Below are 12,152 nucleotides of genomic sequence, written 5' to 3' on the forward strand. Positions count from 1 at the left end.
AAAAACATGAAGGTTCTATCTACCATATGTGGTGGACTTGTGAAAGAGCGAAAAAGTATTGGCAGATGATTCATAAGAACATAAGAGAAACCATGTTAGATCAGGCCAATGGCCCATCCAGTCCAACACTCTGTGTCACAGAGTGGCAAAAAAAATTTATATATATATATACACACACACACACACACACTGTGGCTAATAACCACTGATGGACCTCTGCTCCATATTTTTATCTAAACCCCTCTTGAAGGTGGCTATGCTTGTGGCCGCCACCACCTCCTGTGGCAGTGAATTCCACATGTTAATCACCCTTTGGGTGAAGAAGTACTTCCTTTTATCCGTTTTAACCTGTCTGCTTAGCAATTTCATCGAATGCCCACAAGTTCTTGTATTGTAAGAAAGGGAGAAAAGTACTTCTTTCTCTACTTTCTCCATCCCATGCATTATCTTGTAAACCTCTATCATGTCACCCCACAGTCAACGTTTCTTCAAGCTAAAGAGCCCCAAGCGTTTCAACCTTTCTTCATAAGGAAAGTGTTCCAGCCCTTTAATCATTCTAGTTGCCCTTTTCTGGACTTTCTCCAATGCTATAATACCCTTTTTGAGGTGCAGCGACCAGAACTGCACACAGTACCCCAAATGAGACCGCATCATCGATTTATACAGGGGCATTATGATACTGGCTGATTTGTTTTCAATTCCCTTCCTAATAATTCCCAGCATGGCGTTGGCCTTTTTTATTGCAGACGCACACTGTCTTGACATTTTCAGTAAGTTATCTACCATGACCCCAAGATCTCTCTCTTGGTCAGTCTCTGCCAGTTAACACTCCATCAACTTGTATTTGTAGCTGGGATTCTTGGCCCTAATGTGCATTACTTTGCACTTGGCCACATTGAACTGCATCTGCCATGTTGACGCCCACTCACCCAGCCTCAACAGATCCCTTTGGAGTGCCTCACAATCCTCTCTGGTTCTCACCACCCTGAACAATTTAGTGTCATCCGCAAACTTGGCCACTTCACTGCTCACTCCCAACTCTAAATCGTTTATGAACAAGTTAAAGAGCATGGGACCCAGTACCGAGCCCTGCAGCACCCCACTGCTTACCGTCCTCCACTGCGAAGACTGCCCATTTATACTCACTCTCTGCTTCCTATTACTCAGCCAGTTTTTGATCCACAAGAGGACCTGTCCTTTTACTCCATGACTCTCGAGCTTTCTAAGGAGCCTTTGATGAGGAACTTTATCAAAAGCTTTCTATAAGTCAAGGTAAACAACATCTATTGGGTCTCCTTTGTCCACATGTTTGTTCACCCCCTCAAAGAAATGTAACAGGTTAGTGAGGCAAGATCTTCCCTTACAGAATCCATGCTGAGTCTTCCTCAATAACCCGTGTTCATCAATGTGCCTACTCATTCTGTCCTTGATAATGGTTTCTACCAACTTTCCCGGTATTGAAGTCAGACTGACTGGCCTGTAATTTCTCGGATCTCCTCTGGAACCCTTTTTAAAGATGGGGGTGACATTTGCGACCTTCCAGTCCTCAGGAACGGAGGCAGATTTCAATGAAAGATTACAGATTTTTGTTAGAACATCCACAAGTTCAACTTTGAGTTCTTTCAGAACTCTTGGATGTATGCCATCCGGACCTGATGACTTATTAGTTTTTAATTCGTCTAACAGTTGTAGGACCTCCTCTTTTGTCACCTCAATCTGACTCAGGTCTTTCAATACCCCTTCCAAAATTAGTGGTTCTGGGGCAGGCAAACACTTCTCATCTTTCACAGTGAAGACGGAGGCAAAAAATGCATTCAGCTTCTCAGCCAATTCCCTATCCTCCTTCAGTAATCCTTTTACCCCATGGTCATCTAAGGGCCCCACTGCCTCCCTGGCTGGTTTCCTGCTTCTAATATATTTGAAGAAATTTTTATTGTTGGTCTTTATGTTTTTTGCAATATGCTCCTCATAGTCCCTTTTTGCCTGCCTGATCACAGTCTTACATTTGATTTGCTACAGCCTGTGTTCCCTTTTTATTAATCTCACTTGGACTGGTTTTCCACCGCTTAAAGGAGTCCTTCTTACCTTTTACAGCTTCCATTACTTTGTTTGTTAACCATGCAGGCCTTCTCTTATGCCTGTTTGTGCCTTTCCTAACTTGTGGTATGTATTTTATCTGAGCTTCTAGGATTATAGTTTTAAATAGTCTCCAAGCTTCCCCAAGGGTTTTGACTGTATTTACGTTTCCTTTCAGTTTCCTCCTCACATGCCTCCTCATCTCAGAGAATTTACCCCTTTTAAAGTTAGTGGTTGTGGCGGTCTTTTTGGGCAACTCCCTATTTATACAAATGGTGAAATCAATAACATTATGGTCACTGCTCCCAAGCAGCGCAATCACTTTTACATCTCTCACCAAGTCTTGGGCATTACTTAGGACCAAATCCAGGATTGCCCCACCCCTGGTAGGTTCAGAGACCATCTGCTCCATAGCACAGTCATTGAGAGCATCAAGAAACTCAATCTCTTTCTCTCGACCAGAACACATTTTGACCCAATCAATCTGCGGGTAGTTAAAATCACCTATTACGACACAGTTTGTACGTTTAGCTGCTACCTTTAAGCCTTCCATCATATTATAATCATCCTCTCTCTTTTGATTTGGTGGGCGATAACAAACTCCCATAGTTAAATTTCCTTTTGGGCCCTCTATTTCAACCCAAAGCATTTCTAAAAGGGAATCTAATTCTCTGACCTCAGTCTTACTGGACCATATATCCTCTCTGACATACAGAGCCACCCCACCTCCAACCCTTCCCTCCCTATCCTTCCGATATAACATATCCAGGAATCACCGTGTTCCACTGATTCTCCTCATTCCACCAAGTTTCTGAAATTCCCACAATGTCTATGTTTTCTCCCAACACTATACATTCCAATTCACCAATTTTACTTTGAACACTTCTAGCATTTGCATACAAACATCTATAATTTCCCAGGCAAGCTAGGCCCGCCACCTTCCTCCTGCTGCCTCGAGATTCTGGCAGACCTTCCATACTGTTTGTCACCATCACAGTGGACAACTCTGATCCGTAACCTGGTAGAAAAATAGCAGCCAACCCTTCATCTCTTTGAGATGAGTCCTCCAGAACCAGAGACATTTCATCTCCTGTCGGCTTTCCCCCAAGATTTAGTTTAAAAACTGCTCTGCCACCTTTTTTATTTTAAGCTCCAGCAGCCTGGTTCCATCCGGGGACAAATGGAGACTGTCTATTTTGTACAGCTTCCGCTTGTTCCAGAAAGCATCCCAGTCCCTAACAAACTTAAACTCTTCCTCCTTACACCATCGTCTCATCCACACATTGAGACTTCTAATTTGTGCCTGTCTCTCCTGCCCTGCACGTGGAACAGGTAGCACTTCTGAGAAGGCTATGTTGGAGGTCCTGGCCTTAAGTCTTCCTCCTAGCAGCCTAAATTTTTCCTCCAGGACCTAACGACTGCATTTCCCCACATCGTTGGTGCCAACGTGCACCACGACCACAGGCGCCTCCCCAGCACTGTCTATCAGCCTATCTACTACACGCGTAATGTCCACTACCTTCGCACCAGGCAGGCAAGTCACCATATGGTCAGTATGCGGTTTCACCACCCAGCTGTCTACTTGCCTAAGGATCGAATCACCAACTACCACACCCCCCTCTCCCCCTTCCCAGGGATGGTTCCTTGGCGCAAAAGGATTCCCGCTCACCAACCGAAGGAGTGGTCCCTTCTGAGGGCACATTCCTTTTATCCTCAGCATGGTGCCCTGTTCCCTCTGGACCCTCACGCTCTCTGGCAGCAACGGGGCTGCTACGTTCAGAGCAGGGCTCATCTAATACGCCCCCGAGAGTCTTCCCCAAGTGCCTAACTGACCGTCTCTGCTTCTCCAGGGCAGTCACCTCGGACTCAAGGGTACAAACTCATTCCCTGAGGACCAGGAGCTCCTTGCATCGAGCACACACCCAAGACTTCTGTCCTTTGGGCAGATAGTCGTACATGTGACACTCAGTGCAAAACACTGGAAAGCCCCCACCCCCCCTGCTGGCATTCTATCTTCATTATATATATATATATATATATATATATATATATATATATATATATATATATACAGTCCTCTTTAAATGCTGTTTGTTTAAGTGGCTCCCCTTCTGGAGGGTCAACTTACCTTATTGGGAGAACAAGGAAATTAGGGATCTGGGTTCCTGGTCCTTAGAGAGCCCCTAGGCGAAGAGCCACAGGCCAAGAGCCCTTTAGCTCTTACCCTTCAACTCGCACCAAAGGCTCATGCCTTTGGCAAGGCGCAGCTTAAAATGCAAAGAGGGTGGAGCAGAGCCACTCCTAAGCAATCAGCAGCAATCACTCTCAATCACTTTCACCTTTAGCCCACTCAACCAAACAAACAGCAGTTCCCCAGCTATCACAACTCAGAATTTTAAACAGTCCCACAAACCTCAGAATGAAGTCTTTCAAAACTCAGAAATTCTCAGCAACTTCTCCAGCTGTCTCAGCTATCAGAGCTGCTCTGCTCTGTTCTGCTCTCTCTCAGATCTCTGTGAGATGTGAGATTCAACAAGAGATTTCTAAGATACGGATACGAATTTAACAAAGTTGCAGAGACTTTTCTGTTGGGATTACAAATGGAAAAATTTCCAAAAGAAGATAGAACTTTAATCTGGTACTTGCTCTCAGCTGCTAGGACATTGTATGCGCAGTTGTGGAAGCAAGAAAAAATACCAGAGAAATGGGATTGGATTGTAAAAGTTATGACCTGGAGTTAAATGGACAAGTTAAGAAGAACCTTAAGAGACTATGATTTAGAAGTATTTAAGATGGAGTGGAAAAAGTTCAGAAGATACGTAGAAAAAGAGTGGAAAATAAAAGGGCATTGGGCAATTTTTGATAATGACTAAGTATAAGAGGGAGGAGGATATTAATTTTGGTTCTTATTAATTAAGGGTACCTTTAATATTAAGATTTTAAGTATATAACACCAGCGGGGGTCAAGTAACGGGGAGGGGTAGAAAGTAATATATGGGATAGATAAAAAAGTAATTATTAATGTTGTAAGAAATTGAAATTTATTACCATATGTTACTAATAAAATTGTTTGAAGCAAGAAGTTACCTGCCTATACAAAATAGTGGTTTTAAATGATTCAGTTTTAATAAAATATATAATATCAATATCACTACAAAAATTCAACAGGGGGCCTGCTCCAGCTATCACTATGTCAAAGTCCCATGGAACATTTTAGTTCCTCCAATTGCAGCTGAATCAAGGGTGAATCAATGCTAAGCTAGTACAGAACTCCTTCCAGTAGCACCTTTCTAATCATGTTTGAGTCTCAGGAGTATTTCTGAGTTATTGCAGTTAGTGTGATTATCACTAGAATTTAATAATGAGCTTCAATGCATGCACTTTTTTAGTTTGCCATGATGCACATTTAAGAAAAACATTTTTTAAAATGAGGGAACACATAATATTATTTGACAGCATCCAAGTTGCAGAGAAAAATGACTTCAGAGTTGTTACAGATAAACCAATAAGAAGACAAGGAAAAGCAAAACCTAATTGTTTCCAGTGTTTTGGTTTTGTGAGTAATGAGGCATCATTTTCATTACTCGTCTCTGGATATCTATCTAGGTAAAGGCACTGTACCACTGATCTGCTGAGCATTTAACAAGCAAATTCCAAGTTTAGACTGAAACTCAGCTCAGTTTTCAGCCCCAAGGGCAGCTTGTCAGTTGTTACAGAGTATAATACATTTCAAATTACAAGTGCTGAATTGTTGGGAAATAATCTCAGCTGTCTGAAAGCTGCATTGTGTGCTGCACTCAACCATAGAATATGCTAACAGCACTAAAAAAAAGAAAGAAAAAGAAAAAGGATTTGCTCCAACTAAGTCTTGGATTTATAAATACACAGCCACCAAGTAGGAAAAAGGTAAATCTAAGTCTTGGATTTATAAATACACAACCATCAAGTAGGAAAAAGGTAAATCTAGCCACTCAACTTTTTGGGACTTGGATTTGGATGTGAAATGGTTTGGATATAAAAGTACACACCAACAACCTCTCCCTCTTTGAGGAAGGGCCATCCCAGCCATCTTCCTTGGGTCAGCAAAGGTGTGGAGGAGAGGGTTTCACACATGAGACTTAAAACTATTTTGGGGCATCTCTACAGCTTGATTTGTTGCTAATGCAGAAGAATGGCACTTCTAATGTGAATGGAAATTCTGCCCAACAGGCTTTTATATTCATAGCACAAAGAAATTCATAAGAATACTAACCTGTAAGTCTCATGTTTAAAAAATGTCCTACTGTTATTGAGGGTGTAAGGTGGTTTACTGTTTCCCAGAATGCATTCTCACTATTTGATTCCATGCAGCAACAAAATGTGCTGAAATCATTTGGCCAAGATTTTCTTTCTTTCTTGTTCACTTGGCACGTGAAATCATTTAAGGGCTAGCAATTAGGTTTTTTGCAAATACTTGCTAATCACTGCCATATCCCAGCAAAAATTTGAGCTCCTTACTCAGAGCAATCGATGAGAGCTGAAATCTTATCCAGATCTGTAGTACCTCCTTCTTGTGATAAAATAGGAATCAAATTCTTCAAAGATGTCCTTAAAAGCTGGAATTTGTCTAGTGATATTTTAACCATTTACACAGTACTTTTAGCCGTTCCTCCTTGTGGTACTGCCATGTTCCTTTAAATAGAACAATGGCATCTAAATAAAAAAATTTAAAAGGAATATCCCAACTGGCATCATGTTCTGGTGGAGGATAATATTTCCAAGTTGTTGGCATGTGTACTCTTATTGGCTTAGTCATAGAGCATGATCTGAAAGCCTGTGATACTCGGAACTGAGCCTGAAGAAGATGAGTTTTTATTATTAGGGGTTGTAGAATCTTTCGGGCTCAAGTGCCATGTTCTACTGGAGAAAGTTTTCCTTCCAGATGTTTCATTCTCAGCTGCGGAAAACATCCTCAGTGGTGTTGCAGCCGGAGCAGGCGCTCTGACCTTCGTGGCTGCTGTGCATTGAGTGGGGCCAGGGCTGCTGGAGAGCTGCTATTTCTAGGCTGGAGGGGGTGTGATGAAAGGGCAATTGGTTTGTGGATGTGCCCATTGTTTGGTGGGGCTTCCTGGAAGGGTAGTGATAAGGAAACTGGCTGTTGAATGTGACCATTGTTCTGTGTTAATTGCTGGGAGGGTTGGAAGGGGTGTGAAGATAAGGAAGGAGAGCACACCATCCACTTTGAAAGAACTGAAGTCCTTTCTACGGTCTCACATTATCATACCCGCCTGAACAGAGAAGCTATTGAGATTTACAAACACCAGCACAATTTTAACAGAAAGGAAGAAGGCATTTTCATCCACCAATCTTGGTACCCAGCTCTGCAAAACACCCTACAGACTATAAATTGCAGAAAGTCACAGAACAACCAGCACATTACACAGAACAATCAGTACAGTCAACAACTATCTTCCTTATCTTCACACCCCTTCCAACCCTCCCAGCAATTAACACACCCCCTCCAGCCTATAAATAGCAGCTCTCCAGAAGCCCTGGCCCCACTCAATGCACAGCAGCCAAGAAGGTCAGAGCGCCTGCTCCGGCTGCAACGCCACTGAGGATGTTCTCCGCAGCTGAGAACGAAACGTCTGGAAGGAAAACTTTCTCCAGTAGAACACGGCACTTGAGCCCGAAAGATTCTACAAACCCTAATGATGTTACCAGCCATGAAAACCTGAAATCTTTGATGATGAGTTTTGTGTGCAAAAAGAATTAAAAAAAAACCCAGCTCTAAACTAGAAGCCATTTTTACCATAGAGTTCTTGCCCAAATACCAGAGCATCACCATGACATCATAATGTGATAATATCACTTCCAGAACATACCAGAAGTGATTTTGTGACATCACCAGCAATGTAGCTTGGGCCTCCTTATTGCTCCTGATTGTCCACCTCCGTCCAATGGATGTATGCCAGGAAGGACCTGAGATCCTAAAAAACATCTGCCAATCAGAGCACACAAACATAAGAACATAAAAGAAGCCATGTTGGATCAGGCCAATGGCCATCCAGTCCCACACTCTGTGTCACACAGTGGCCAAAAACCCCAGGTGCCATCTGGACTTGAAAGACTTTTATCTTCACAACAAGCCTGAGAGTATGTTACTTTCTTTTCCACTTCCTTCCTCCCCCTCCCCAACTATTTGCTTTCTTTCCACCTCTCTCTTTCTCTTTACCTTCCTCCCTCCCTCCTTCCCTTCCTCCCTTTCTCTCTCTCTCTCTCTCTCTTCCTTCCTTCCTTCCACCCCCTCCCTACCTTCCCATCTGCTTTCTCTTTCTTTTTCTTTCTTTCTTTCTTTCTTTCTTTCTTTCTTTCTTTCTTTCTTTCTTTCTTTCTTTCTTTCTTTCTTTCTTTCTTTCTTTCTTTCTTTCTTTCTTTCTTTCTTTCCACATCTCTCACTGTTTCTCTCTTTCTATCTCTTCTTCTAATTTGTTTCCAACGGAGGGAGCTAAAGAATGCTTGTCAAAATATATCACTTTCATGAAAAATTCCAGGAAACAAATAATTCTAGTTATCTTGTAGTTCAGTTTATTACCATCAAAGATCAGTTAAAAATTTGAATAAATATGATGTGCCAGCAGCTCAAGGCTGTTTTTATTTTTGTCTGATGCTCTCAATCTTTCTGTGTATGTGTAATAATATATAATTGGATGGAGGCATGGTTGGCTTCTCAGGAGCTGGCAGGCCAGAGAGAGTCCAGCTGTATTCCAATTTTGTGGCTCTCAGACATCTGACATTTATTCTGTGAGGCTCTTATGTTAAGCAAGTATGGCCACCCTGTTCTAATGTAGGTTGCCAAGTCCAATTCAAGAAATATTTGGGGACTTTGGGGGTGGAGTCAGGAAACATTGGGGTGGAGCCATAAGCAAAGTTGTGACAAGCACAATTGAACTCCAAAGGGAGTTCTGGCCATCACGTTTATAGGAACCGCACACCTTTTAAATGCCTTCCCTACATTAGAAATGATGAAGGGGCACCTTCTTTTGGGGATCACAGAATTGGACCCCCTGGTCCAATCTTTTTGAAACCTGTAGAGCAGTTTGAGGAAAGTCAACAGATGCTATGCTTAAAATTTGGTGCCTCTACCTCAAAATACAGCCCCTCTAGAGCCCCAGATACCCCCAGATCAATTCTCCATTATACCCTATGGGAATTGATCTCCATAGGGAATAATGAAGTGCCCAGCAGACATTTTCCTCCCCCCCATTTCTGACGAAGTGGGGGAGAACCTCTCTACTCAGGAGTTGCTGAACTTCCAACTTCTTCAAATTAACACAGAGCAACCAAATGTTCAAGTTTACCTTTCCTATGCAAACAACCTCTGAAAAGATTGTGCAACCAATGGAGGGTCTGAGCTGCTTTCCCAGCCACTGGAAGCAGTCATGTCGTTCTGCCCCCGCCCCCATTCAGCCTTAAAGACACAGACACACCATCCCATAGGAAGCCTCTGGAGGTGGAAAGACACATGGTGGCTGTGGGGGCAGGGCTTCCCCCCACCGGCCAGTTGACTGGGAGCAGGAAGGAGCCTGGGAAAGCGGGAGAACCCCCGGTGGGACCTGGAGATTGGCAAGCCTATTCTAATGTCTCTGATATATCTATTTGACCTTAAGGGTACACTCCTGTCCATACTTTATTTGGATTAAGACACAATGAAGTGTGACTTACTTCCTCATAAATGTGTATGGAATTAGGCTGCTTGTGTGCTGATAGCAGGAATGAAATATAGGGTAAAATCCCAGTTTCTGTTCTCCCCCATAATTTTAACTGTTTCTTCTGGTTAATTACTGGCTAATGCATCACAGCTCCTTTTCATCAGATGGCAGCAGTCTACGATGTCAAAGAAATATTAAATCAACAATAATTAAGATCTTGTCCCAAGAGATACTCATCAGGTCACTCATTTTTTCTTTGAATTTGCTGGACTGATATTTTAAATGTGTGCCAGATTATTCAACTGTACTCATCAGAACAGAAATATTTTGATTAAAAATAGCCACCTTAATAAATGCTTCTAGCATACTATTGCTTTCCACAATCAAGCATAAAAGAAGCTAATACAATAGTTTGCCACTAATTAAACTACTGTTGCAGGGCTTCATGAGGTCAATGATTAGGGCTGAATAAATATTTTTGCATTATGCTTTATCAAAGCCATCCCACTATTTCAAATAAACCCATATTCAGTCAACTTTTACAGGACATACTTCGGAGGTTGGAAGTGTAGGGTTACCATGCCAAGCCAACCCTGGTTACCATTATGTGTAGGGCTACCATGCCAAGCCAAGCCTGGCAACAAGCAGGAGGGACATCAAAGTGGGATCATGGGAGGAGGGGATGTGACACCAGCAACATCAGTATGTCAGTTCTGAATAAAAACCATTGGGTTTCTGGCAATTCCTAGAGCTTCTCATTATCAGACAATGTCAGTTTTTATTACAGCACACAAGCCATACAGAAGCAAAAAAAATCCCACTGTTATTAATTACCTACATAAAATATCTATGTACATTATTCATAGTAGTTTAAGGGTTAGAATGTCAGCCTCCAGCCTAGAGATATCCTGCTTTTACAACTGATCTCCAGCTGGCAGAGATCAACTCACCTGGAGAAAATGGCTGCTTTGAAGGATGGCACTGTACCATGCTGAGGACCCTCTCCTCCTCAAACCCTGACCTCTCTTGGATCTACCCCCCAAGTCTCCAGGTATTTTCCAACACCCACCTGGCAACCCTATAAATTATACACAGGACATTATCTCAGCCTGTATTTTTACTGCAAAGAACAGAAATTTTGAGTTTTCCAGTCAGAGAACCGGAGGGAGGTGGGGGAGGTAATAAAACCATCACAGGTTCCAGTAGATCCAAGTGTGCCTGTACATAACATCTACAATGAAATAACATGTGAAACAATGATTCAATCAGTTTAGCAAAGCAAGGACAAAATCTACAATTAGATGGAATGCTTTTGTCTCTTCCTGTCATCAGTGCAGATGGTAGAATGTTAAATCTAGAAAGTGTAAATGCATGGCAATATCTTGGAACATTTAATATTGATAAATAATATGCATATTGATGTGGGAGTATTGGAACTACGGTAAGTTGAATACTAGGGAAGAATACACTCCACAAGGTTTAGCTGATGATGCTTGAAAAACAAAATCTTCTCAACTGAAAACAGTTCAACGCCTCATCACTGACTTACAGCCTCTACTGGACAGTGACAGATCTCTTTCAAAAGTACTTGGGGGTAAACCTTTTCTTGCTTCTTGCCCCATCTCAAACAACTTCTCACCCACAACAATACAACATCTCATTTGAGCATGGACACTGGTACCAGAGCTTGCAGTAAACCCAAATGCCAACTTTGTTGCCACATACATCCAGACAACACTATCACTGGACCTAACAGCATTAACTACACCATCTCAGGCTCATTCACTAGTTCATCTTCAAGCATTACATATGCCATTAAATGCCAACAATGCCTTTCAGTTCTCTACACACGGCAAACAGGACAAACCCTACTCCAAAGGATAAATGGACTAAAAACTAACACCAGGAATTAAAAAACTGAGAAACCTGTAGAACACTTCAGCCTTCCAGGACATTCAATGGGTGACCTCAAAGTAGCTGTTTTAATGCAGAGGAACTTCAAGAACAGAATGGAAAGAGAAATTGCTGGATTACAAGTTATTATGAAAATTGGGACAAACACCTCCCCAGGACTGAACAGGGATATTGGCTTCTTGTCTCATTACATATGCTAAACTTATTCTCACCAAGTAGAGCTATACATCCACAGTATTCAATGTATTTCTTTTTTAGAATAGTGTATCAGAATACTGTCTTTTTTGTACTGACAAACTTAAATAAGGGATATTGGTAGTTTATCTCATTACATATGCTAAACCTATCTTCCACTATATTCTAATGTACTCTTTTTTGTACTGGCAAACTGGAATGATGTTTATAATATATCTACATGTTAAAAAATAAATTAGATGTACAGGAACACTTCTGAGAAGAAACATGTTCTCA

This window comes from Heteronotia binoei, chromosome 1, assembly GCF_032191835.1.
Source record: "Heteronotia binoei isolate CCM8104 ecotype False Entrance Well chromosome 1, APGP_CSIRO_Hbin_v1, whole genome shotgun sequence".
Taxonomy (NCBI): Eukaryota; Metazoa; Chordata; class Lepidosauria; order Squamata; family Gekkonidae; genus Heteronotia; species Heteronotia binoei.